General features: G+C 38.1%; 2 long non-coding RNA genes across 2 annotated transcripts in view; one reads left to right on the top strand and one right to left on the bottom strand.

Moving 5' to 3' along the window:
* Positions 1 to 23,739, bottom strand: part of LOC147026525 (uncharacterized) — a 68,627-nt gene extending 44,888 nt beyond the window's left edge. The window contains exon 1 of the long non-coding RNA XR_015058385.1: positions 23,440 to 23,739. This is a non-coding gene — a long non-coding RNA (uncharacterized LOC147026525). The remainder of the gene's footprint in view (positions 1 to 23,439) is intronic.
* LOC147026526 (uncharacterized) lies at positions 2,752 to 3,667 on the top strand. Its single transcript, XR_015057938.1, has 3 exons — positions 2,752 to 2,901; positions 2,996 to 3,184; positions 3,316 to 3,667. It is a non-coding gene; the product is annotated as an uncharacterized LOC147026526 (long non-coding RNA).
* Positions 23,740 to 27,333: the final 3,594 nt, after the last annotated feature.

Genomic DNA, 27,333 nt, shown 5'->3' with positions numbered 1-27,333 from the left:
CAGGCATCATCCCAACCAACTGGAAGAGTGACCTTGTCCCTCTCTGGAAAAGGGAAGGGTGATCACCAGGACTGCAACAACTATCGAGGGGTGACGCTGTTCTCAGTGCCAGGCAAGGTCTTTGCTTGGATAATCCTTGATAAGGTTCGCCACCATCTGCTTGAGCACCAACACCCAGAGCAGGCAGCCTTTACACTGGAGTGGTCAAAATTGACCATATCCTTGCCTTTCGGGTCCTCACAGAACGCAGTCGAGAGTTTCAGTGGGGCTGCTTGCAGCTGATGTTGATCTCTGCAAAGCATTCGATTCATTGAATTGGGATGCCCTCTGGAGGATTCTTGATCTTCCTGGGGTGCCACCACAACTGATCAATCTGATGTCTGAACTAGACTTTGGTACTGAGAGTGCTGTGAGATGTGATGATACCATCTCCGACGTATTTCCAGTTCTTACTGGAGTTTGTCAGGGGTGTGTTCTGGCCCCCACACTTTTCAGCACTTGCATGTACTGGATTCTGGGGAGGATGTCAGAGAAATCAAGCTGCAGTGCATCATTTTGGAATGTCAAGATCTCTGACCTCGATTTCACAGATGATGCAGTCATCTTTGCGGAGACTCAATATTCTTTTGGGACCCCCCGAGGTGCTGAAGGAGGAGTCGGAGCCACTGGGATTATGGGTTTCCTGGGTCAAAACTATGATTCAGGCTTTCAAAAAAGAGATCTTGGATGCTGCTCTCTTGTATGTACCTGTTTCTGGTGAGGATGTTGAGGTCACGGAGAGATTCACTTACCTTGGCAGTGATATTCATGTCTCTGCTGGCTGTGAGTCAGAGGTCAAAAGACGACTGGGTCGGGCCTGGGGAGTCATGGATTCATTGGATCATCGGGTGTGGTGCTGTCGAATGCATCGAATGCTGCTGTCGAATCGGGTGTGGTGCTCATGTACCGGAGGAAAACTGGGTGGTTTGCTGTTGCCTTCTCAGTGGTCGGCAGGCAACGAATTTGGAACTTGGCCAGGGTGACGCTGATAGGTCGCCTCCTCTTCATGAAGGACAATGTGGGATCTTTAACGTTGGAGCAGACAGGATGTCCAGTTTAACGTCCAGCTGAGGAACGGCACACACATTCCTGCCAAGACGGGGCCCAGAACACTGCCTTAGGGCATTCCATTGCTAGCAATGCGTTGAGTACATCAGTGGAGGAAGTTAAAAAGCCAAGTGTGAAGGTGGTCACTTATGCTGTTAGTGGCGGGATCCACACCATAACAAGCAGAGCAGGATATCACCATAACAAAGCCGGTTTGGAATGCCAAAGTTGTTAGTTGTTTGCATAGGATGGCCACCCAGCAGTCTCACTCTGAAAACTGGAAGGGCACTCGGTGGAGCGCATACCTCCATCAGGCTGATTAGTTTATATTTTGTATCCCACTGATAGGCCAGATCGGTTTGGGACTTGAACTAAAATTTATTGAGCTTGTTGTTGTCACCTAACCAACTCATCCACCAAATTTCGTCTGAATCCTTCCATAACTTTTTGAAATATCATGTTGTATATCGTTTTAGCCCTGTCACTCAATGGTGAAGAATCACTTCAAAAAAAATTCTCGGATCTGGATCTAGAACTTCACCAAAATCGAATCAATTCTTCCTTGTTGCATCCCCAACCTGCCCACCAAGTTTCATCTGACTCCGTCACAACTTTTCGAGATATCCTGCTATTTGTTGTGTTTGGCCCAATCTCCCAATTGTGATGAATCACTTTAATTTTTTTCAGATTCAGATCCGGATTCGGATCTTCAGCAAAATCGAATAATTTTATCCTTGTCACGTACACAAGCTCTCCCCAAAATTTCGTTGAAATCCGTCCACAACTTTGCGAGATATTTTGTTCACAAACAAACAAATAACCAAGAAGATGTCATGAGTAGGGTGAATATACTGATTCGGGCTCACTTTTCCCCATGTAAGTGAATGGGGGATTTTCAGCGATTCATATTTTTTTTTCCCTAAAAAGTGAACCCCCTTTTTATCCCAAGGTATATTTATTTGTCTCCCCTTTTAACCTCGGGGCACTCTTTTCAAATAACCAATGTAATAAGATAAAGATTTGTTCAAGTAGTAAAGTAGTAATGTGATTTGTTAAAGGTGATTTGAAAGAAATATCTGAAACATGTAAGCCCAGGGGGACTCTTTTTCAAATCACCAATGCATATTGTTTAGCTCACTCATTGAACCTATAAAGATTTGTTCGTTCTCAAATTCCTTCAATAGTTTAATTTTCTTTGCACAATAATCCCCATCTAAAATATTTAAAAATAAAACATTTGAATCTTTATATTTTTTAAGATACCCCTTTTTCTGCCATACAAATGTATAGGGAGAGCTCTCTGACTCGAGACCCATTAGAACAAAAAGAGGAGAATTATTTTCTCTCCCCCCTGACTCTTATTCCACTCAAAGGTGAACCAACGAATGGGGGAAGGTTTTTAAGTGTTTTCAGTTCGTGCCATGAAGATGAGGAAGTATTCTGTGAGAGACAATGCCTCGTGGTTATATTTTAAATCAGAACACTAACAGGCTAATAAACGTAAGTTTTATCAAAAATCATTCAAAGCATTTTTATTTTGTGTTAAAAATGGATAAGTGCTTGGGAATGAATCGCCCACGCATTTCCCATGCTGAGCTGTCTTGCCTGAAATGTCATTTCCCCGTGTGGACACGCCCTGAAAAATTCCAACATTATGCAATTTTACTTCCTCAAGTTGTTTTATAAACGAGTCGTCAGTAGTAAACTTTGTCTGAAAGCTTTATAATTTTTCTCATCTTGTCCTATTGAGAAACGATTGAAACATGAACTATCTTTCGTCTGAAGAAGAAGTAAAGAGAATCCATTACAATATCGGTAAGTTTGTTTGTGTTCTTCCTCTGAGAATCACAGTGAAGCAACTGATTATTAATTAAATCACTGTATGACTTATATTGTTTTTTTTCAACAGATTGTCTCCAATAACAACATCGTTGATCGCCGATGTTGAAAATGAATTATCCGAATTACACGATGTCTGGGCAGAGATGTCTGATTTTGTACAAGAGATTCGGATTTTCAGGGGAGAAATGAGAGAAATAATTACCGACTGGAAGACATTGTTGTTATCTCCTATAATCTTGTAAGATCCGACTTCAAGGTGAGAAACACACACGTGCACGTGCATGTGTGAGTATGTATATCTGCTTGTCTCTGTGTTCATTTCTATATCTGTCTCTGTCTGTCAATATGTCTCCTGAGTTTTAACACATTATTTTTTCTATTTTTCAGTTTAAACACCTGTCGGGATGAACCAAGTGCACAAGTTAATCGTCGGCAGGAATCTAACCTGGCACTCAAGACATCTGAAGCAGACTGCTTGGATATATCATCTGTTTTTACAACTGAATATTTAATATTATCAATGTTGATTAATTATAAATGCTTTCGTTACAATTATCTGATTCTTAACTACAAAAAGCGAATCAAGGACATTTAGAGGGGGGAAGTGTGCCCCCCCAATGACCCATCACCCCCTCAACCCACCCCCCTACCCTCCCCATGTGTGTATGGGGAAGTGTGGGGAGTGGGATGAGAGAGGTGGTGGGTCAAAGGTGGGGGTGCACAGAGGGGATGAGGGGGGGTGGGGCTTGTGTGGCTGGGGTTTATGTGGATGGGGCTTGTGTGGGTGGGGCTTGTGTGGGTGAGGTTTATATGGGAGGGGCTTGTGTGGGTGGGGACTTCTGTGGGTGGGGTTTATATGGGAGGGGCTTGTGTGGGTGGGGCTTTTGTGGGAGGGGTTTATATGGGAGGGGTTTATGTGGATGAGTTTTATGTGCATGAGGTTTATGTGGATGAGGTTTGATGTGGATGGGTGAATAGATGGGTGGATGGGTGGATGGGTGAATGTGTGGGTGGAGCTTGTATGGATGGGTGGACAATATTTTAAATTAAATAAACATGCTGTGTGTGTGGGGAACCAATTAACTAATTGACTAATCACTAATTATGTGAATATGATGAATGTGGGTGGAGCTTGTGTGGAGCTTTGGTGGGGTAGGGTTTGTGTGGGGTGGGGTTTGTGTGGGTAGGGTTTATGTGGGTGGGGTTTATGTGGGTGGGGTTTATGTGGGTGGGGTTTATGTGGGTGGGGTTTGTGTGGGTGGAGCTTGTGTGGGCGGAGTCAAAAAAATTCAATTTATCTGTCTTTTGTAATTCTTGTGAATAAAATGAACGTAAAATCTCTTCCCCTTCTAAATCATATATCTTGAAAGTCCAAGGAACCGTATCTATTACATAAACAATTTTAAAAAGTTCGTCCATCGTTTAGTATAACCCTTTTCAAAATGAGATTTCCATCTATATATTCTTACGATATCACCAACTTTGAACTTAGGTTTTCTGACATTAATCTCTTTTTTATATTTTAATTTTGTAAATGTTTCTGATGGTTTCATATTCGTTGACGTGTGAATCGTGTCATTATACTTATCCACAATATCCTGAATAAAAGACGCCCATTGTTGTGAACCGAGTTGTGTGAATTTTTATATAGTCTCTCTTTTAAGGTACGATTAAAACGTTCAACAACAACGGCCTTCCCTTCATTAAAGGTACCGAATAAATTAATACTGTTATTTTTTTTAGAAAAGTCATAAATGTCTTGTTATAAAACTCTCCACCCTCATCAGTCCACAACTTTTTAGGTTTTCACTTACTTTTATTAAATATCTGTTGAAAGGCAAACATAAGAGTATTACCTGTTTTGTTTTTTAAAGGGACAACCCATGCGTATTTACTCCTCAAATCAATAACGGTTAAAGCATACTTGTACCCCTTATCATTATTGAGTTCAATCAAATCAGCAGACCAGATATAATCAACTTACCTGGAATAAACCTTCCTTCTCTGAAACTTTGTGAATATTGGTTTATGAAATTCATCAGCGAATTGCTCTTCAATCTCAATGACATCATTAGAGCCAAAAAGTTTTTTGAATTTCCATGTCCAAGTTTCAATTTAGCAATGATCATCTTCTTCACGATGAACCGATCAACTTTTTCTCTCAAGGTTGGATTTTGTATCAGAGACAAATTATACAACATTTCTCTATTGGCTTCATGCTTTTCTTCCAAAGTTGTGGTATTCCCATAATCAATATCGTGTCTCATGCACACTTCATCAACTCTATCGATGGGCTCACTCCATGATTTGGGATTGTCTGCCTCATCTAATCTTTTATCCAAGTTTGTGCCTGGACCACAGAAAGAATACCGTGGTAAATGTAATTCCCATGGTATTCCAGTAGTTGTAAATTTACTGCCTGATAAAAACTTTTGTATATCTCCTCCGAGTTTGTGTTTGGAGATAAATGATTTTTTTTTGAGCCACACACTGAACATGAACCTTTTTGTATAACCCTGTTATTTTTACTTTTAATATATGAAATATTTTTAGTATTAGTTTTCTTTTTACATTTGAGACAATAACTCATTTATTTATGAGAAAAATTCCAACAGAGTGCGAAAACCTTTTTAGTTTCCAACATGCACATTTGAATCTTAATTTTTCAAACATAAAGAATCCTGAGAAATGCCTCCACTCTCTCCTCCATTTATTAAAGAAAAAAAAAAATGAAAAACTTTAATTAGAATCAATATCTTGCCGATGTCAATAGTCTTGTCAAAAATATTGATAATAGACTTGTCAATTCTTTGTTTTCCTCCTCGGTAGGTTGAGTTATTTTCTGTAATACCCTCAATCTTTTTGTAATCTCACCGGTTTCCATATTTTCATATTTATTTATTCTCGCTCTTTCCTCCCTCTCCTCTTTCTTCTCTCTCTTCTCTCTCTCTCCTCCTTCTCTTTCTTCTCTCTTTCCTCCTTCTCTCTCTTCTCCCTCTTCTCCCTCTCCTCCTTCTCTCTCTTCTCTTTCTTCTCCCTCTCCTCTTTCTCTTTCTTCTCCCTTTCCTCCTTCTCCTTTTCCTCCTCTTCTCTCTCTTCAACTCCTTCCTCGTCCCTTACTATCCTTGAATCACTTACACCCCATAGAATATCATACATATATTCATCAGGATTTCTTGTTATTCCTGTGCCCAAAATAATTATTTTTACAACAGGAAACCAATAAAATTTCTTTTGAATTTCCAAAAGAGCCTTACGTTTTCTGAACTTTATAAATTTTTCATTATTTAACATTTTAATTAAATCCAAAATTGTTGGTTTATCAACATCAGCATAATGCCAATCTTTTAATGAAAATACCTCATTCTTGTGTTGTAGAACATATTTATTAAAATACCTAATACCCTTTTCTTGAAGGTATGCTTGGACACAGAAATGGTATTTTTATTGAAGCCTTCTTGCTGTCATTTCTTCTTCCCTTCTTCTTCTTTCGGCTGCTCCCGCTAGGGGTCGCCACAGCGGATCATCCGTATGATCCGCATAGTGATTTGGCACATGTTTTACGCCGGATGCCCTTCCTGACGCAATCCTGGTCGCCTCTTACGACACAAGGATATGGTACACCTATTTTAACCAGAGTATACACCGGCCCAGTACACTGGTACTCATTTCGCCGACCTCCGAAGGATGACAGGCTGAGTCAACCCCCTGGTGTATTAATTCAGTGGCCCAACGAGGCTTGAACTCAGGACCTTTTGGATCCCAAGCCGCTGCCCAAACCACTGCGCCAACACCAGGCATATTCTTGCTGTCATTTATGTATTAGAAATATATGTTCGAATAATATTATGACACGAAACACCTCCCCATCTTCCCATAGTTAAATCATTTTGTATTTCCCTACTTATTATATATAATCCTGTTTTTTTTCTGTTTTCATAATATAAACTAGGGCAAAACCATTATTATATTTACCCTTATTAAATTGTTTTATTTGTTGTTTACTAATCATGGCTCCACAAAACTCATTCTCTATACCAAGTGGATAATATTCTTCTTTACGAGACTGATTTAATTGTTCCAGGTCTTTTCGGTCAATTTTAAATGACCAATTATACCCTAAATCATTCACGTCATACCCCCATTGTTCTATTCTCAGAAAAACGATACGCCCTTCTTTATAAAAATTAATTTCAATTCGAACTGTGCATTCTGTATGACCTGGAGATAAAAATCAACACTTCTGCATCTTTGGAATACACGGCCATTTTATTGAAGGATATTGTGATAAATCACTTAATCTCATCAAGTCATTCGCGTCAGTTGGGGTTGGATAATTTATTAAATTATTAGCATTTTTCATATTAATATTTTTGGTTATATTATATTTATGTCGTTCAGCCTGTGCCTTTGTGTAATAATTTGATAAATCAATATCCAGTTCTTGGGATACACCAAAGATAGAACCATCTTTACCAACATAAGTCATTTATATTAGCTTAAAAATAGTCATAAAAAATGTTATTTTTGTTGAGTTGAAATAACACATATAGACATAATTGACCACAACACTTGGAATTTAATTCTTGGACTTGAAATGTTTGATAAACACCATTCTGTAAGAATTTTATGACTTCAACAGGTGGTGGAAGACCAAAACTATCAAAATAATATTTGTCTTGACTATGAAAAATACCAACCCAATGAGAACCGTTCCCATTATTATCTTCTAAGTTCATAATAATATTCTTTGTATGTTTAGGCACGTTTGTTAATTCATCTCTCATACAAATAACCACATCATGAATTTTTAATTTCTTACAATATTTGACAAGTTGTAAATTTGATGTTGTATTCTTTCCAAATTCTTTAAACCACTCATTAAAGCTCATTTATTTATTAGAAAGATATAACCCATTACCTCTTTTAGTTAATTTTACACCTGCTTGTGCTATAGAAGAAAGCATATCTCCAACTAACAATCTCACTTTATCAGGCTTCAAGCTTTTCAGCAAAATCTACAATTACACCACTTCCACTAATTTGTTTCTCCAAGTCTTTGTTATGTCTTTCCCATTCTTTTTGAGCCCAGAGTTGAGCCTTCCTTTCGTTGGCAGTTTTCACCGCTGTTGAAATACCACCCGTCAATGCACTTAAACCAGCAAATAAAGGAATTAGAAATGGGAGAAATCCTCCACTCGTCTCTCCTTTTGAATATTTTTTCAACATTGGTTTTGTCATTTTAATTTTAAGTGAGCCAGTATCGTTCAAGATTTTCACCTGTTCTCTTGTGAGCAAAACATCAATTCTTACTGCTCCTTTTCTCTGAATTGTATTAACGTTAATCGGACAAGGCTTTTGATTTTGAACACAAGATGATAGTTTATGAAGATTGATTTGATTAACATATACCCCAGTTGGTACTTTGCCACTCATTTATTTAACAAAAAATTATGTGAGACTAATCATTACACCATTATCTGTATTAATCTGTAATTCTGTTTCTTCAAAAAGCAAACAATATGTATAAACTTCTTCACTCTCTCCTCTTTCAATGTATAGGGAAGTATCCACTCGTTTAGATTTTATAGTTTCCTTTTGAGCACTCAGGTCAAACGCATAGATTGTATACAAACTTTTAAATGCCATCATATCCAAAATAGGTGCTTTATTTCCATTACTTTCACACACCTTTTGGTAAGACTTGTATGCTTCAGCATAATCATTTTTTTCCCAATTAATTTCCAATCTATCTCGTGCATAAAATGTTCCATCTTGAGAAACAAGAAGTTGTTTCACCTTAGCATTATCACTCAATGCATTATTCTTATTAGTAGCAGTATCGCCATCTGGCTTTTTTTTTAAATGATCCACAGATATCGTGGCTTTCCTTCCAGAACACCCAAATTCCACGTGTAAGTGGTTTGGTTTAGTTTAACGTGTTGACATCTTCTTTTGAGGTATGATACACTGAGTGATTTCTTTGAGTTAAGTCTTCCATTCAACATCTCTTCTGTTTTAAGATTAGGAGTATATTCACTTAAATACCAACTCATTTCATCAATTACAAATTTATTTTGCTCACCAAAAGCACTACCAACACCAAAAAGTAATCTATTTTCATTATCATTCCTTTGTAATTGAAATCTAATTTTAAGACCATACAGAACTTTATCATGATCACAAATTCCAAATATACCTTGAAGAGGAACTGCCACAGTAAAACAATTAACTGCTTTTGTATCATCATTATACATTCCTTTCCTTTGAGTATATCCAGGGTCTGTGGTTGTTCCCGTTGACATATCAGGAATAAAACCTTCGACAGCCCCCTTTCCCATTCTATCGCTGAATGTATATTGTGTAAATTTCATCATTTCAGATACAGCAGAGACATAATCAACTGCTTCAACTTCTTGTGTTCCAATGTACAAACGGACACTATCAAACATTTTCCAGAAGAAATCATTTACGAGTGGAGCGTTTGTGTTATTCCCAGCCTTAGTGAATGTAACTTTACACAACAAGAAACTTTCGGATGGATTTAAATAAGTTTGTTGATTATTTATTTCAAAAGTTTTTGTACCATTTGCATTCCAGTCTGTTCCAGTTATTGCATTTACCTTGAAGTAATCTTCTTTTATAGTGGAGTTTGAGATGACAATGGTATCATCCAAATCATAGATACTATCAATTGCTTCCATACTTCAATTTATTGAGGAAAAAAGATGTTAAAACTTTTGAAACCCTGATCCAAGTATTTGAATTATTTTCTGTCGTTCTTGGGGGGACAACTGAGTTTTGCCTTTCTTAATTTCTTTTAATGCTTGTAATTTATGAGATTCCTTTTGGGCATCTTTTATGCTCTTTACAGCACCTGCTACATTTCCCACAGCAGAAGCAGTTGAACCAATTAGGTCTTTATGTTTCAGAATAGTAGAACCGATACCCATTAGAGTACCAATTATCCCATTTCCTCGAAATGGATGTCCGACACCCCTTTGTCTCTTAAGGCCCGGTCACACCTTGACGTTTTAGCCAGCGATGGCAACGTATTAAAATGTATGTAAAACGCTGGCTGACGTTGAACTTTTGATGTTTTTTTTTAAGATTTGGACGTATTCATAACGAGTTGGTCGTATGCATAACATATTAGTAATGGACACAGAACGTTTCGTTGTGTTATAGATAACTTATACCAACGAATGCTGAACCTGTTGTTGGCCTACACAACCGATGCCCAACGATAGTCTAACTTCGGCATAGCGCGTTGCACACATCGCCGACGATGTCGTGACGTAGCCTATTAAAAGGCTGACGCACAACGATTCGAATCATAACTGCCGTAGAAATGGAAGTGTCAACATCGCGGTCACACCTTGGCGATCTTGCCAGCGTATGCCGACCTAAGAAAAATGTGTCTAAAACGTTGGGGGCACGTCAAATACGGTATGAGTAAGTTTGGTATACGTGAGTAGAACGCTAAAGTACGCTATCATACGTCGTAGTAAGTAGAGTACGTCAAGAAATTTTAAACATGTTCAAAATTTTACGACGTACTCGGCATATGACACACGTTCCGCATGCGATGGGGATAAGTTTTACACACGATATGTGGACGCTTACACACGTCCACAAAGGCTACTTGTAAGCTACTCATAAGTCGAAACACGTCACGGTAATGTCTTTTTTACGCGAAACTTATTTCTAACTTATGTTTGACGTGCTTTGAACCAATTCTTTACGTAGTCCCAACACACATCGACGTATGTAGACGTATTCCAATGACGTCATCCGGTCGACAAAAAAAAATTAACGTGTTTCTAGCTTACAACTGCCATATAAAAACGTGTTCCCAGCGGTTTTGGGAATTGGTATATAAAAATGGTGTTCATAAAAGGGGAACCCAACAGTGTTTTCGAGTTCCTTTTTGAGTCAATGTCCATGTCAACAATAACAGTATCAGTATCAGTATCAGTATTAGTATTAGTAGTAGTTTGTTCATGTTGGCAGTAGTAGGTGAGTGTGAGGGGGAGGGTGTGGGTTATGATGCATCGTCCTTGCGTTTAACGATTTAACGATTTAAATGATAAACTCAACGATTTAAATGGCTGCATCTCCACTATTGAAAGTAGACGCTTGCGCTCAACAATTGGATTTTTTTTTCCACTCAACGACTTTTAAACGGTACCACTCAGCTAGTTTCATTGTTTACAATGAACGATTTAAATTGCTGTCACTCGCCTTTGTTTTTTGACGCTGGGGTTTGGAAATTTGAAGCGTTTCTTCTGAACGTGTTAAAACGCTCAAACTCGACTATTTTAAATAGACGCTGCCGATGGACAATTGGAATCATAGCCAAACTAGACATCGAAGTGTGAACATCCTCGTCATGCCGAAGAAAAGTTTGAAGAATGCTGCAAATAAGTGTCCTGGCCGTGGCCGTGGACGCTGACGCAAGGACGATCCATTATACCGACGTCTTTCAGCCTATGAGTAACTTAAAAGTAACGTCTGTCGATGTGTGGCAACGATCGCGTAACGTGCCAACAACACGTTAATCATAGGTTAGAAATAAGTTTCGGTTACGCTAAACATTACCTCGGCGTGTCTCAACTTATGATTAACTTACAAGTAGCATGTGTTGACGTCTGTCAACGATCGCAGACCGTGCATACAACTTGTGGCCAGCGTAGCGGAACGTGTGAGTCATACGCCGGCATACGTCATGAAATTTCAAGCATGAAAAAATTTGAGGACAACCGAAAAGTACAACGTTTAAAGCCAACGTACAACGACGTATGGCAGTGTTTTTCAGCGTGCTCTCAATGTTATCAAAACTTACCCATAACGTATTCAACGTGTGCCAGCGTCTCTAAATGAATTATCAATTGTGAAATCAACCCTGTAATTATTTTTAAGTTTAATCATTGATTTTGAAGTATGTTTTTGAGTATCTATAACAATATTTTTTGGTTCATCACCCTGTTCTTTCATAAGACGAGCAATTTCGGAAGATATTTGAGAAATCTCATATGCTCCGGGTGAGACTGTTATCGTTTTGTATGCACTTCCCGGATTATAACTAAACTTGTCATTTTTCTCAGTTATATTAAATAAGGTATTATAAGTTTCCATGGACAATAAAGATGCCTCATATTCTTTTGTTGGGTCAAGTTGTAGCGGGTATGGGAATGAAGATGTGTGGTCGCTTGTTGTGAAATTAAAACTCAGGATTGTGCTTCTCATCTTATTTAATGAGATAAAATGTCTTTTTATTAAGATTTATTAATTGTTTTCATGTTCATCAACTGGTCTAAAATGGCTGATGCTTCATTAAAACAATTGTTATTTCCAGTCTTCTTACTACCTAACAACAATAACAGTCTATTAACTAATTGCGATGGGTCATGTGGAAGAAAACTAACACCTGAACCAAGGATACTTAAAGCCTGAATAATGTGTTTCTCCTTCTCATTTTTGCTACGTTTACCAGAAAGACTAACCCTATAATCAACAGAGTTCAGCAGATCAATATATACTCTATCTTCATTATTTTTCATATCCAATGGTTTATCAAAATACTTTGATTCATTCCTCACAGTTGAAGCTTGTCTTCCATCTTTTGTGAGAAGAAACATTAATATGGCTTTTAGTTTAACAGGGGGTTGAGCAGACCTCAAGAACCTAAATTCATCATTAAATATCAATATCTTTTCTTGAACAAGATGAAATATTGCTGGTTGTTCTGTTGGAATGAGTCCTGCTTTGGTTTATGATTCCGCTGAATATTCATTGTTTTGAAGAGCATTCACAATATAAGCAGGGGGTGATTATTCTCTTCCAGTTGTTGAAATAATCCTTCATCATCATATTCTAATTCCCCGATGTGCTCTAATTCTTCCTCCGCCATTTGATCAAAATCTTTTAACATTTGAAGTTTTTTAGGAGTATATTCTGCATGGGCACTGTGGAAACATCGACAATTTTTTCTTTGAAAGTTTTTAAAAGTGGTTTAAAAATTTTCTCTTGTTTTCTTTCAAATGCTTCTTCACTCGTTAGTTTCTGTCTGCGTTTCTTCTTTATGTCTTCCTGTTGTTTTACAACTTTTGAAACCAACTCTTGATAAACCTTAAATCTCCTTGCTCTTTCTTTCGCATCCATTTATTTATTGGAAAATATCATGTCATAGCTCATCTTGTTTCACAACAATATATTTATATTTTTCAGTCGTGTGCTTCATGTAATCCGCAAATTCTTTTTTACTGCATAATGTCAAACAATTGTCTCTCCAAAAATTGTTTATATCTATTGAATTTAACTTGAGTAAAATAAAAGTATTTGCATTCTTTCTGATGGAACACCGAGGAAGTTGAAAGTATTGTTACGTTTGAGGGGGGGGGGGTATGCATTCAAAGGGTAATTAGGATGTTTAATTAGGTATGCCATGCTGTTCGAGTTTACCAGGATCTCGATGTAATAAGTAGCAATCCAGTGGTGATAAGTTGTCTCGTAAATGTTCATTTCTTCAAGGGGTGGGGGGATGATAATTGTCACGTAATTAGATAGGGACACGGGATAGGGTAAGTGTGTCTGCGTAAACCCCTTTTTGGTATTCTCTGGAGACTGGCCGTGACGTCACAGGACAGTGCAGCGGATGGCTCCGCCCCGTGATCATGATTGGCGGAAGGCGATGGCGGTGGGCCAATAAACGGCTCGATTGAAGTGACGAGGACAGAAGGATAAAAAGGTTCTGTTCGGGGTCGAAAAGGAAGAGGAAGAAGATTACAACCAGAACGATCGTGTTTTTTTGGTGTGGAAGCTGTGGCGGCAGAGAGCGTCCTGGCAGCTGTGCTGAGTCGATCGTGCTCTTGATCATGTCTGGGAGCCTTGCCGAGCCTCGTGCCTCACCTCGGTTGGCTCTGGGGTTCTGCTGACTCGGAGTGCGGGGTCGGGCGGCGGGCGGACCTGCCTCCCTCTCCTGCTCGCGGCTTGGCGCGGGAGCTGGTTCCCTGGCGGCTGTGGGCGGACTTGGGCCAGGACCAGGAGGTTGACAGCACCGCGGTTTCTCCTGCCCCCCCCCCGGCGAGAGTAAGGCCGGCTCGTTCGGCGCCAATCCAGGGACAGTTGCGTCCACACCACGGTCCAGCCTGACCACCAGAAATAGCTACGTTTTGTGTGTGTGTGTGTGTGTGTGTGTGTGTGTGTGTGTGTGTGTGTGTGTGTGTGTGTGTGTGTGAACTTGGCGCCTTAGAGGTTTGAGATCTGTATATTCATTGGAATTGTCTGTGTTTTTCCCCACACCCGATCCCACACCATCCCGTTGAATCGCCCCGGATCCCTCTTCTTGCCGAGTTTTGTTATTTCTGGTGATAATAAAAACAAATAAACATCATCAACTCAGTGAAAAGCGACTCGTGCCACCTTCCTCGTCCCGTTTGCGGTAGAGCGATTAGAACCGCCATGTTTGGGTTATAAACAAATAAATCGCCTCCATCGTTTCGGCTCATTCTACGTTGGCGGGACTGTTCAAGTCCCGTGGATGTCACAGTATGATTGACTAAGATAAAGACAATTACAAGAAAAATGTCTCCCTCTTGTGTCGAAGCTGTCCATTACCGTTTGGTTTCTTTCATTAATTTCATTTAATTGATGTTCTTCCAGGTATACAAAAAGCCCTTCCACTGAAGGAAATTGAAGAACTCATCTTATCCACCATAATTGTTTTTACCCAATAGTTGTAATATTTATCTTTGTTCAATTTTACATCCTTGACATATTTCTCAGTATCTTTTACAAATGAAGAGGTTGATTGAAACTTGTCTATTGTGTCTTGAAACATTGTATTTATTAAGTGAAAAAAGTTGGAGGATAAAATGAGTTTAAGCACAGATTCACCTATGAATTAAACAAAATTTTCATCAAGAAAATTTTAGTTTAAGCAAAGTTTTATTGTATAAATATGGTGAATACAACGTACTGCGATGTTTGTAATCACGAATATAAATATTATAAAAAACACCTTCAAACCAACAAACATACATTTAATCTATTTCATCAAATATCTCCTCTTGAGTTGGAAAGAAAACATTGTGATATCTGCTCAAAGGATGTTTTGAAGAGTAGTTAAAAGAATCACCTTCAATCACAAAAACACAAGAAAAATGAGTTTAAAGTAAAGGGAGACAATTATATTGAAAACACTGATGGGGCATTTAAAGGGCATATAAAAATAAGGATTTTTCAATTTGGAGAACCCGGTTCATCATCAATAACTGAATCAATTGAAATAGTGAAGCCTGATGTTGAAAAAGTTATTAAAAAGAATTTAAAAGAAATGAAAACTTTAAAGTTTTATATGGGAGTGAAAATTAATATGAAAAGACAAGATGAAGAACAAACTCCTTATATGAGAACAGATCTTCATTTTATAACATCATTTCAAGATTTTTTGAATCGTGGGGTTTATGAAGAACTATCAAAACAAGAGGAGGATGTTGATAATACAGTGGTAGGAAGTGGATTTAATATTTAAAAAATAGTCTTTTTGGATATACACATTCTAAAATCAAACCCTCTTAAAGCTTCTTATATTGAATGACCAAAAGAAATAAAACTAAAGAAGGCAGTTGTTAATATTAAGAACAATGATAATAAATGTTTTCTCTGGTCTGTTCTTGCTCACTTCCATCCACCAAATTGTAATTCAGAAAGAGTAAAACAATATCTGAAATATGAGAATGCCTTGGACATTAAAGATTTTAAATTCCCAATGCCACTAACAGATATTCCTAAATTTGAGAAAAAGAATAATCTTTCTATTAATGTATATGGATTAACGGAAACAAACAAAGTTGAAATATAAAAATTTCAAACAACTATAAAAATGAAGAAACACACATTGATCTTTTATATTTTAGTGTTGAAAAGAATTCACATTATTACACATACATCAATAATTTATCAATATTAATCTCTTCTCAGGTATTCAGAACAGCAAACAAAATATATCCTTGTAAGCGATGTCTTAATTCATTTCAGACAAAAGAACGATTAGAACAACATTCAAAATATTGTAGTAATAATAAATCAGCTGTAATTACAATGCCTAAACCTGGTGAAAAGGTTTCTTTTGAAGATTATAATAAATCTATCATGCACCCAATTGTGATATATGCTGATTTTGAATGTATCCTAAAAAAGATAATACTGCTTCTCCTTATCCAAAAGAATCACATACAAATAAATATCAAAAACATATTCCTTGTGGTTTCTGTTATTATATCAAATCATCTGTTGGAGAAAAGTATAATAAACTTGAACATTATAGTAGACAAAAAGCTTCACAAGAGTATGTAAAAAGATGAGAAAAGGATTGTATAAGACTAACTAAATTAATGAAAGAAACAAATGAACCGATGACATTAACCGAAGAAGAAAAATTAGAATTTCGAAAGAACAATATCTGTCATATTTGTGAGGAGGAAATTGAGGAGTCTAAAGTTAGGGATCATTGTCATCTTACTGGTAAATATAGAGGTCCTGCTCATTCCTGTTGTAATCTTAATTATAAATTTCCTTCTTTTATTCCAGTCTTTCTTCACAACAGCGCCAACTATGATACACATCTATTTATAAATTAACTTTCAAAAACACCAGGGAATATTTCTGCCATAACAAACGCAAGTCAAAAGTATATTTCATTTACAAAAATGATATTCACAAAACCTTTAACTCGTATTAGGTTTCTAGTTTCTTACAGGTTTATGGGAACACCAATTGCCGACCTCACATCAAATCTAAGCTCCACGGGGTCTTTTCCAAATCTTAATTCATTCTTTCCAAAAGAGGAAATTCTAACTAAAGAGGAAATTCAGATTAAAGAGAGAATTCAAAGTAAAGAGGAAATTCTAAGTAATGAGGAAATTAATGAAGAAATTCTCACTGAAGATGAAATTCTAATTATAAAGAAAATTCAAACAATGAATGAAATTCTAACTAAAGAGGAAATTCTGATTATAGATGAAATTCTGATGAAAGAGGGAATTCTAACGAGAGATGAAATTCAAACAAGGAATAAAATTCAAAGTGAAGAGAAAATTCTTACAAGTGAGGGAATTTATCCTCATGATTATATGGATTAATTTATGAGATTTAAAGTAACACGACTTCCTTCAAAAGAAAGTTTCTATAATAACCTTTATGAAAAAGAGAAAAGTGATAAGGAATATAAACACAAACAAGAAATTTGGAAAATATTTAAGATAAAGAACCTTGGAGAATATCATGATTTGTATCTAAAAACATGTTTTATTGTTAGCTGATGTGTTTGAAGCTTTAAGATCACTCTGCCATAATAAAAAATTGTTATAGATTAGATCCTGCCCACTATATCACAGCCCCTGGTTTAGCTTGGAGTACAATGTTGAAAATGACAAAACAAGATATAGATTTAATCAGTGATGTAGGTATGCTTTTGATGATTGAGAAGTCTAAGAGAGGTGGAATATCACAAGTATGTTCAAAAAGATATGCTAAAGCAAATAATATATATCTTCCAAATTATGATAGTGAAAAAGATAGTAATTATTTAATGTATTTTGATGCTAATAATTTGTATGGATGGGCAATGTCTCAATCTCTGCCTTATGGTAAATTAGAGTGGGTGGAAGAAAAGGATTATGAAAAGGCTTTAATGAATATTGTTATTTCTTCTCAAGAGGAATTGAATGAGGAAGAAGGAGATTTTTATTTTGAAGTTGATTTGAGGTACCCGAGTGATCTTCCTAATAAGCATAAAGACCTTCCTTTTGCATGCGAGAAAGAAACCCCAAAGAAAGAATGGTTAAGTGGTTGTCATAAAAGTTTTAATATTAAAGGCAAATCAACAGAAAAGTTATTAACAACATTCTATGATAAAGAGGGATATGTTTTGCATCAGAGAAGCTTGAAACAGTTTTTGAGAGAAGGATTGAGAGTAGTTAAAATCATAGAGTTTTAAAATATAAACAAAGTCCTTGGATGAAAAAAGTATATTAAATTCAATACAGATATGAGAACAAATACAAAAGTAAAATTTGAAGGGGAATTCTATAAATTGATGAATAATGCTGTCTTTGGAAAGACAATGGAGATTGTTAGAAAGAGGCAAAACATTAGATTTGCAACATCTTGGAAAGAAGCTTCTATATTGATAAATAAACCAAGTTTTAAGAGAGAAGAGGTTTTTCAGAGAACTTTTCTGCTATTCATATGGAAAAGGAAAGTATTGTAATGGATAAACCAAATTATATTGGAACAGAAGTTCTTGATTTATCAAAGATATTGATGTATGATAATTTGTATAATGGCTTATAGAAAGAGTATGGTGAAAATGTTTCATTGTTGTAGAAAGACACATAGTTTAATCCTAGATTTTAAAACTGATGATGTTTATAAAGATATGAAGAAAATATTGGAGTATATGATACAAGTAATTTTAGTAAGAAGAGTAAGTTATTTTCAAAAAAGAATGAAAAGGTTATTGGTAAGTTTAAGGATGAGTTGGGTGGAAAAGTAATGAGTGAGTTTATTGGATTGAGAGCAAAGGCATATGCTTATAAGTATGGTGATCAGATTGATAAGAGGTTAAAGGGAATAAAGAAATGTGTAATAAAGAAATCAATAACTTTTAGAAATTATTATAATTGTTTGATGAATAAGAAAGAAGAATACAGGAAAATGAATACAATAAGAAGTCATAAACATAAGATTTCTTGTGAAGAAGTAAATAAAAAGGCATTAGGAGCCTTTGATGATAAGAGACTTATTTTAGATAATGGAATTGATTGTGTTCCATGTGGATATTGTATGATAGAGTGTATAGAATAGATTGTGTTTTAACGATGGGAAGATGGGTTAGGGTTTTTAAGGGCTACCGCCGCATTTTTTTACAATATATAAATGGTCAACCCAAGTATTAATCAAATTAAAGAGTGGAGAAAATCTCAGTCTTGGTATATAAATGGAAAACATAATGAATGTGAAAAATATCAAATCAGTCTTATTGAAAAAATAACTAAAACAAAGGTAAATAAAACAAAAAAGCGAATCAATTTAAAAACTTGTGAGTTAGAGGATGTAAAGAAAAAAAAATCCTTGAATGGACTGAAAACTTTGATGGTTATCAACTGAACAATGAAAAAACAATTTACTATCATCTCAAAATGATATGTTGCTCAGGAGGTGGTCAAACAAGAGCATTAAGAGAAGTTTATCATTTCATAATGGCACAAAAGGGGTATCTTAAAAATATAAAGATTCAAATGTTTTATTTTTAAATATTTTAGATGGGGATTATTGTCCAAAGAAAATTAAACTATTGAAGGAATTTCAGAATGAACAAATCTTTAAAGGTTCAATGAGTGAGCTAAATAATATGCATTGGTTATTTGAAAAAGAGTGTCCCGAGGCTTACATGTTTCAGATATTTCTTTAGAATCACCTTTTACAAATCATATTACTACTTTACGACTTGAACAAATCTTTATCTTATTGCATTGGTTATTTGAAAAGAGTGTCCCAAGGTTAAAAGGGGAGACAAATAAATATACCTTGGGATAAAAAGGGGGTTCACTTTTTAGGGAAAAAATATGAATCACTGAAAATCCTCCATTCACTAACATGGGGAAAAGTGAGCCAGAATCAGTATATTCACCCTACTGTCTGTCATGCAGAGCACGATACTCGCGAAATCCATAAAATTAATTTGACCTCAAAAATTGGTCAAAAAAATTGGTGGTTGAATTCAATGACCAAATATGCAACTCCTCCTCAAATCTCATGTCAATTGGATGAAAATTGACATTGACAATTTTAGAAATTTGGCCCAAGTTAACCATTTGGCATATGTTAACCTCAAAAATAATTGGTGGTTGAATTCAATGACCAAATATGCAACTCCTCTTCAAATTTCATGTCAATTGGATGAAAATTGACATTGACAATTTTAGAAATTTGGCCCAAGTTCACCATTTGGCATATGCTAACCTCAAAAACAATTGGTGGTTGAATTCCATGACCTGAAATATAAATCCACTTCAAATTTGAAGTCAATCGGAAGAAGAGTGTGAGGATTTTAGAAATCTCAGGTAAGTTGTTGACCTTTGGCCTATGTTGACCTTTTGAACTAAAAAACAAAAGGCTTCTTCCATATGACAAACGCCATCATGTGGCGAAGCTTCGTGAAGATCGGGTTAAAATTACTACCTGTTGGCGATTGACAGACAAGTTGACAGACAGACAGACAGACAGACAGAATAACAAAATCAACTGATCAACATACTTGAAAAATCTTCGATTTTGGAAGAAATAAACAGACAGACAGACAGATGTGAAAACATTACCTCGGTCCATCGCAGATAGCAGAAGTATAACCACAACTTTTTTGGGGGGGGAGTGGAGGGGGGCGCAGATACATCTCAATACTGGTTATTTCAGAATAATCTAAATGCTTGGATAACTCATTTAGAAATCCAGAACTCTTAATTTGAGTGGTAGATTTTTTTACCTTGTCTCCTGCTAGTCCTTAACAAGTCCATAGGTGTTACTTGTGGTGGGCAGGAAGTTTTTAGCCCTGTATGGAATGAACTGCATTCGGAGGACAATCAGCAAGAAAGTCAAAAGAAAATAATGACTCTTTCAACGTTTCGCCTTTGCTTTTGTGATGGCTCGCCTACTGGATGACAAGAAAATAACAATAGAAAGCATTTTACACCACAAGGGCACAAATGGTGGGGGCATCGCAGAAAGCATGTGGTAACAGTGTGCCTAATCCCATGAGGTGGTGTGCTGCACACCACCATGAGAAATGTCGGTGAATGGCGCTTCTTGCTGTGCCACAAATCGGGAACACAGTTTCTGCTCATGCTTGCCACAAATGGGAAAGCGCCTCACGGAGGGGGTGGGTGGAAGTCAGGTGTGTGAGTAGACATCGCCGCGGCTCCAGCAGCTGTAGAGGACAAAAAGAAGGTGGGGGTTTGCCCTCTGATGTAGGACGCGCCCCTTGGGGGCCCATCAGTTTAAATTATAGCCTACGCTAGCACGTTTGGCGCCGATAGAAAAATTCTTACCGAAGCTAGCCATGTTGGACGCCACCAAACCGTATATATATATATATGTCGTGTGTCTAGGACAGTTTCAGGTTATTCAAAGGTCAAGCGCAAATGTATCTCCAGCCTGTACACTTCTATGACAGAATGGTCGGGCTTATTGATTTCCTTATTGATTTGCACAACATGAAGTGGTTACACAGAATCACCTTTGTGGTGGTACTCATCCACCCCATGTAAATTACAAAGGACAAGCACAATGTAGGTATTTGCCTCAATCACGTCTCATGAGATACGTCTGACCTCAACATCGATAAAGCCAAATATTCCCACAGCAGAGAGCTCATCACCTTCGGCAAGCCTATATTTTAAGTCATTGTGGCATGCAAAGCTTATCGACAGGCTTTATCAAGTGGCTAACCTGCCGCATGGAGGGAAGATAGATGTTCGATTACATTTGCCAAACCACCAACTTGCCAGATCCGACAGAACAACTTGAACACGTTCGACTTATTCCGTCATTTCGCTGATATTGTGAAACATTGTGGAATGCCACAAAATGTATGAGGATACCTTGCAGGATTGAGACTCCTTTTTTGGTTTAGTACATTGTGCTGGGCTGGCAGGAAAGCAGAGAGATCTGCACACGAGCCTCTATGCAGTCTAGCTAGGGTTTGAATCTCTACACAGCTATAAACTATGGTATTTCACCTGCAAGGCGAGGCATAATTTAGTGTGCCATCCCAAATATGGATGTATATATTTGTATGCAGCTTGTGGCTACTTGGCTGCATCATTTTTCTGGGGGCGTGGCTGTGCCGTTGATGCCCCTATCACCAGGAAGCTGGTACTCATTTTGCCGACCTCGGAAGGATGACATGTTGAGTCAACCCACCTTGTGTTAATTCAACAGTTTGACAGGGGCTTGAACTCAAGACCCTAAGATATTAAGCCAGCCACCTTAACCGTTAAGCCAACACCAGGCTTAATGTATGGATGTTAACGAAGGTGTCCCATCTGCCTGCATTACACTGTGCAGTTGGTGGACGTTAAAGATGCCATAAATTCCTTTGCGAAGAATTGGTGAGTTATCCCTGGCACCCTGGCCAAATGATAAATTTTTGCACACTCAGCTGAGTATCCTGTGTTGACTTGGCTACCAATCTAGGATTGCAACCCTATCCAAGAAACTGCTTCAGCGGAACCAATGCTCGATATAAAGTATATTGCACGAGTACGAGTATGAAAACCATGGACTCCCATCAGCCCTACTGGAGTCTTGTGAAAGCGACGGTCTTGGTACTATGATGGCCTCCCAGCCAGCACATGGATGCTGGCAAAGGTTGTAACTATCACAAAAAATTCTGACATTGATCCAATGTTGGCAAAATTGCTACGCCTATTTTCATACGTTGTTCCAACATTGTCATGTGGCATAAAGGTATTGGGACAATGGCCAATTTTGGGTTAATCGCAGATGCTCAAGTTTGCCCAGTATCAACGTAATGTCAGTGTGTTGGTTGGGATGGAGAGAAATATCATCAACGCAGTTGATTGATGGTGAAAAGTAGCAATTTTGTGTGTCACAGAGGCCGGTATGATATTCTGAGTCGACATGTTGTACATGCGAAAAGAACGTGAATTATCTACGCTCGGTGCCAAAATATTGGAGCGTGCACCGGAATGCTGTGCAGGCATTTGTGCACCCTGGATGGATTATTATCACTGCTGGAAGCCACGGGCTTCTCGCCGATTCATGTATTAATTTAGGAGTCCGTTAGTTATTCGCTTTACGATCTGTTTGGAGGCGTAGTCACGCGCTAGATGGGAAACGTAGGTGCACCTATTGCAGAAGAGTAAAGGTGTATCATCAATAAATCAAATGTCAATTTCTCTCTCAAACATGCTCTGCCTGAAAGACGGGTTCACCGCCATCGAGAGGAACCTCACGACAAGGTTTACACTGGATGGTTTACCATTGCCTTCCCATTCCCATTTAGAGTAGAAATTTGGTGGCCAGGGTGCCGATAAGAGTGAGCCTACTCGTTGTGCAGGACACCGTGGGATCTTTAACGCCCACCAGCTAATGAAAGCAGATAGAATGCCAAGCTTAACATAGTTTGTGATGCAACACCATACTTGCAAACCACTAAAGTTTATAGTTGGGTCAGGAATCTATAGAAAATCAAGTTGGAGTTAAAGTCCTACTAACCGCGAAAGGTTGATGACTTCATCCAGTCTGAGTGGTGTCCCATAAGCTGTTAGGCTTGAGTGCAGGTGAATACAGTCACAAGTTCAATAAGAAACAAGAAATGTCGTATCACCAGCGGGCCAATTCGGCATCGTGTCCAAGAAATAATATGATCCAGTCAGTGACTCAAGTGTCATAAATGGCCAGTGGCCATGAGAATAAGCTACTCACCAAAAGGGATTCAATGATGATAGTCCCACAGTTTAAAAGAGCGAAAACGCCTTGAAGATAGAGCCATGAGACAGCACCTGCAAGTGCAAAGAGCAAGGTGCTGCTGGAGGATAGGGCCGCAAATGTGGTTTAACTCCAGTGAACTTTTGCTTAACTCCAGTGAACTTCAAGTCTGTGAGTCATTTACACGACACTGTAAATAGTGAGCTTCATCACATTTGATTAAAGTCTTCCTCTCCCCTCATCCCTCCAGGGGAGGTCCAAGAGCCCGGTAGTAGTGTGGGGCAGAATGATTGGTTAGAAACCAGATTAGAAAAAAACTATGCCTACACTAACGCCATTGGTTGGACAAGTAAATGGAACAAAGTTCATGATGTAAAAGTACTGAAGTTGGCACTGATGAAAAGTAAACAACAAATCTAATCTAGACTAGAGACAGCTCAAAGGTAAATGCATCATACCTCTTCACCATACTGTCAAAGCAAACACAATAACTACATCATCTGTATGCCACAAAACGATCGTTTCTGGTGACCATGGCGCAGATAAGAGTGAGCCATAAAACGATTGTTTCTCCAGATTAAAAGTTGGATAACCTAACAAGAACGGCACTTGGTAGAGCACATAGTCTCGCGTTGCGCGTTAAATTCTGAACAAAAATACCACCACCACAACAGGAGAGCAAGGCGATCTTTAGCATTCCCAGCGTCCCAACAGGAGGGTAAAGTGGTCTTTACCCTCCTGTTTGGGGGAGGGAAGATGCTAAGATGATCTTCAGCAGCCTATAATCCAGAAGCATGTTTTTCTTCACTGGATGAAAGTGTGCGTTGGAATGTGCTTCGAAAATAAGCCTGTTTTGTGCACATAAACACTAAATTTGTTGGATACTTGCCATTTTCAATAATCTGTTTCAATTCTCCAGGAAATTTACTTGCTGCCTGGGTGGCAGCTCTTGCATATTCACCACTGATGTGGATGCTCTGCAGATAAGAGTGCCCCTTGAAGTTATAAAACCAGCCTTGGCTAGCCATGAAAGTTTCTGTGGAAAATCCCTCACCTTCCTGCTCTTTCATATGGTCACAAATGCTTTTTTCTTTCTGCATTATGATTGCTTGACCCATTATAATAGGTTTGTGTTTAACGACATTGCATGATCCAAGGTATCCCTGTACAGTGGACACAGTTTGGGTTTTGACAGTCATATTGAATGTGACATTATATACACACCTAGTATACATATTATATGCTTGGTGTTGGCTTTATGGTTAGTGTGGTGGGCTTTGGATCCTAACATCCTGAGTTCAAATCCCCCACAGCTGTTGAATTAATACCAGGTGGGGTTGACTCTGCCTGTCATCCTTTTGAGGTCGGCAAAATGAGTGCCAGCATGCTGGTATCCTGTGTCGGAGTGGCAACCCGTCCAGGATTGTGCCCAATAGCCAAGGAGACTGCTTAGGCAGCATCAACGCTCTGCACAGAGTATGGTCCTGATGGATGGATACATATCAACACACACACACACACACACACACACACACACACACACACACACACACACACACACACACACACACACACACACACACACACACACACACACACACACACACACACACACACAGTGTGACAAGGACGCCTCATTTCTTTCTCCACATCTTTCTTGACGATTCCACTTCCTGAATTCACTTGTATCGATTCACGTGCCTCCACTCCAAAGAGGAAACATGTCAAGACCTCAAAAGGCGACGAGAAGGAATTGAGAGGCTGCAAAGCACAAGGCGGTGTGACATGGAGCAGAGGCCCGCGCCAAACCGCCAACATTAGAACAGCATGGCACACTCATGAAACAGAGACATGCAATGCTCTGATGATTCATGTGGCAGCAACTGGAAGAGGTAGAAAGCAAGTGCGAATGGGACCAACATGGTGGAGATAACCCATGGTGTGAATGGTCAAGGGAGCTCCCGGAATCTCCATGAGTAGCCGTGAGAATAAGCTACTCACCAAAAGGGGTTCAATGATGATAGTCCCACAGTTGAAAAGAGCGAAAACGCCTTGAAGATAGAGCCATGACACAGCACCTGTAAGTGCAAAGAGCAAGGTGCTGCTGGAGGATAGGGCCGCAAATGTGGTTTAACTCCAGTGAACTTCAAGTCTGTGAGTTCCTCCTCATGTATCATGTTCCTATCCTCCTCATATATTAAGCCTTGGGTAAAACATGGTGAACGTTGAAAAACCTTGAAAATCATTCAATTTTCTCCAAATTTATTTGTCAAGTGTTAATCAACATTAGCGACCACTAAAAATGAAATCATATGTCGAATAAGAATTAGGAATAAGCCGTATGAGTGTCCAAAAGTATTGTATATGAAGACCAAAGCCATCCTGAGCTGAAATTACATATTCCGAAAATATTACGTATTCCATAATTCCTAAAATATGAATGATAAGCCATCCATGCACAATCCATACGTCTTTTAGCAATGCAAGTCAGGCATGCAATGAAATGCATCATGTTTGAAAAATTTAATTTAACACATTTTGTAGTTAAAAGCTGTTGCGGCCGAGCACTAGTCAAGGCACTCTGTGCCTGCCCCATTAGCCGTTATCATTTTATTACAGTTTATAAAATGTAACTTCAAACCACAGACGCAAGACTTACCTTATTCTTGATGGGAAAGCAGTACGTACCATAACAAGCTCGAATGAGCTAAGATCCTTGTCCTGATGACGTCATAAAAACGAATATGACGTCATTGTGATGTATCAGGTTTGCGATAAATTATCTGTGCTAATGCCCGCAAACAAAATTCCCGCTTGATTCCCGCAAACAAAATTCAAACAGCTTGCCTAGTTTCGGAGATAATGGTATAGGCGATTTCCATTAGCGGCGATATGATGACGTCAACTTTTTTTCTAGGAAGAATTTCCAAAATCGGAGATGGTTACTGCCTGCGCGTAGGCTTTCTGCATATACATGGCAAGTTTCACGAAGATCCGATGAAAACTCTGGGTTGTGAAACAAAAAATGTCAAAAAATAGGAATGACGTCATAAAAATTGATATGACGTCATAGTGATGTAACATATGTGCAGTAATTCATCTCTGCTAATGCCCTGTTTGATTCCCGCAAACAGAATTCAAAAAACTTGCTTAGTTTCGGAGATAATTTTTTAGGTGATTTCCATTAGCGGAGATATTTTGATGTCATAACTTTTTTTCTCGGAGGAATTTTCAAAACCGGAGATGGTTACTGTCTGCGCAGGCTATTTTTACATATATATGCCAAGTTTCAGGAAGTTTTGATGAAAACTGTAGGTTGTGAAACAAAAAAATCCACAAGAACAACAACGTGAGTAAAACTTAGAGATCCTCCACGAGGGTGTAAAAATACATATATTTTGTACGAATTGGCCAGTTTATGGTGCATTTCACACTTTCTAATTTGAGGAGTGTTATGACATTAATAAGCAGGGGTCTTTCAGTCAGAGAATAGTTAATGCATGGAATAGTCTCCCAAGGAAGGTAGGTACACTGGCTGAGTCAAGCTGAAGAGTAGATATATTTAAATTGGAATTATATAGGTACCTTGGTTCATTGGAGATGTAAGGGTACAAGGATATTGGCAGGACGAGTATGGAGTCTGTGTATGGATGCATGATGGTATCTGGTGTTGGTGAAGCACAGGAATGATACACCAAGTGGCCCCCTCCCATGCCAAAGTTTCTTGTGTACCCTTGCAATACATTATTTCATGCGTGGATGATAAAGAAGAATTTATACCTGAAAAAGACTGTTTTAATGGCAAGATGCAAAAAATAACAGGCTATCAAAAGTAGGTGCTTATTTGAAAGTGTACCGAGATATAAAGTAGGTCCAAATCCAGGTTTCTTC

Source organism: Eptatretus burgeri, chromosome 5 (assembly GCF_056783735.1).
Source record: "Eptatretus burgeri isolate ZD-2024b chromosome 5, Ebu_testis_v1, whole genome shotgun sequence".
Taxonomy (NCBI): Eukaryota; Metazoa; Chordata; class Myxini; order Myxiniformes; family Myxinidae; genus Eptatretus; species Eptatretus burgeri.
This window is presented reverse-complemented; position numbering and strand designations above follow the sequence as displayed.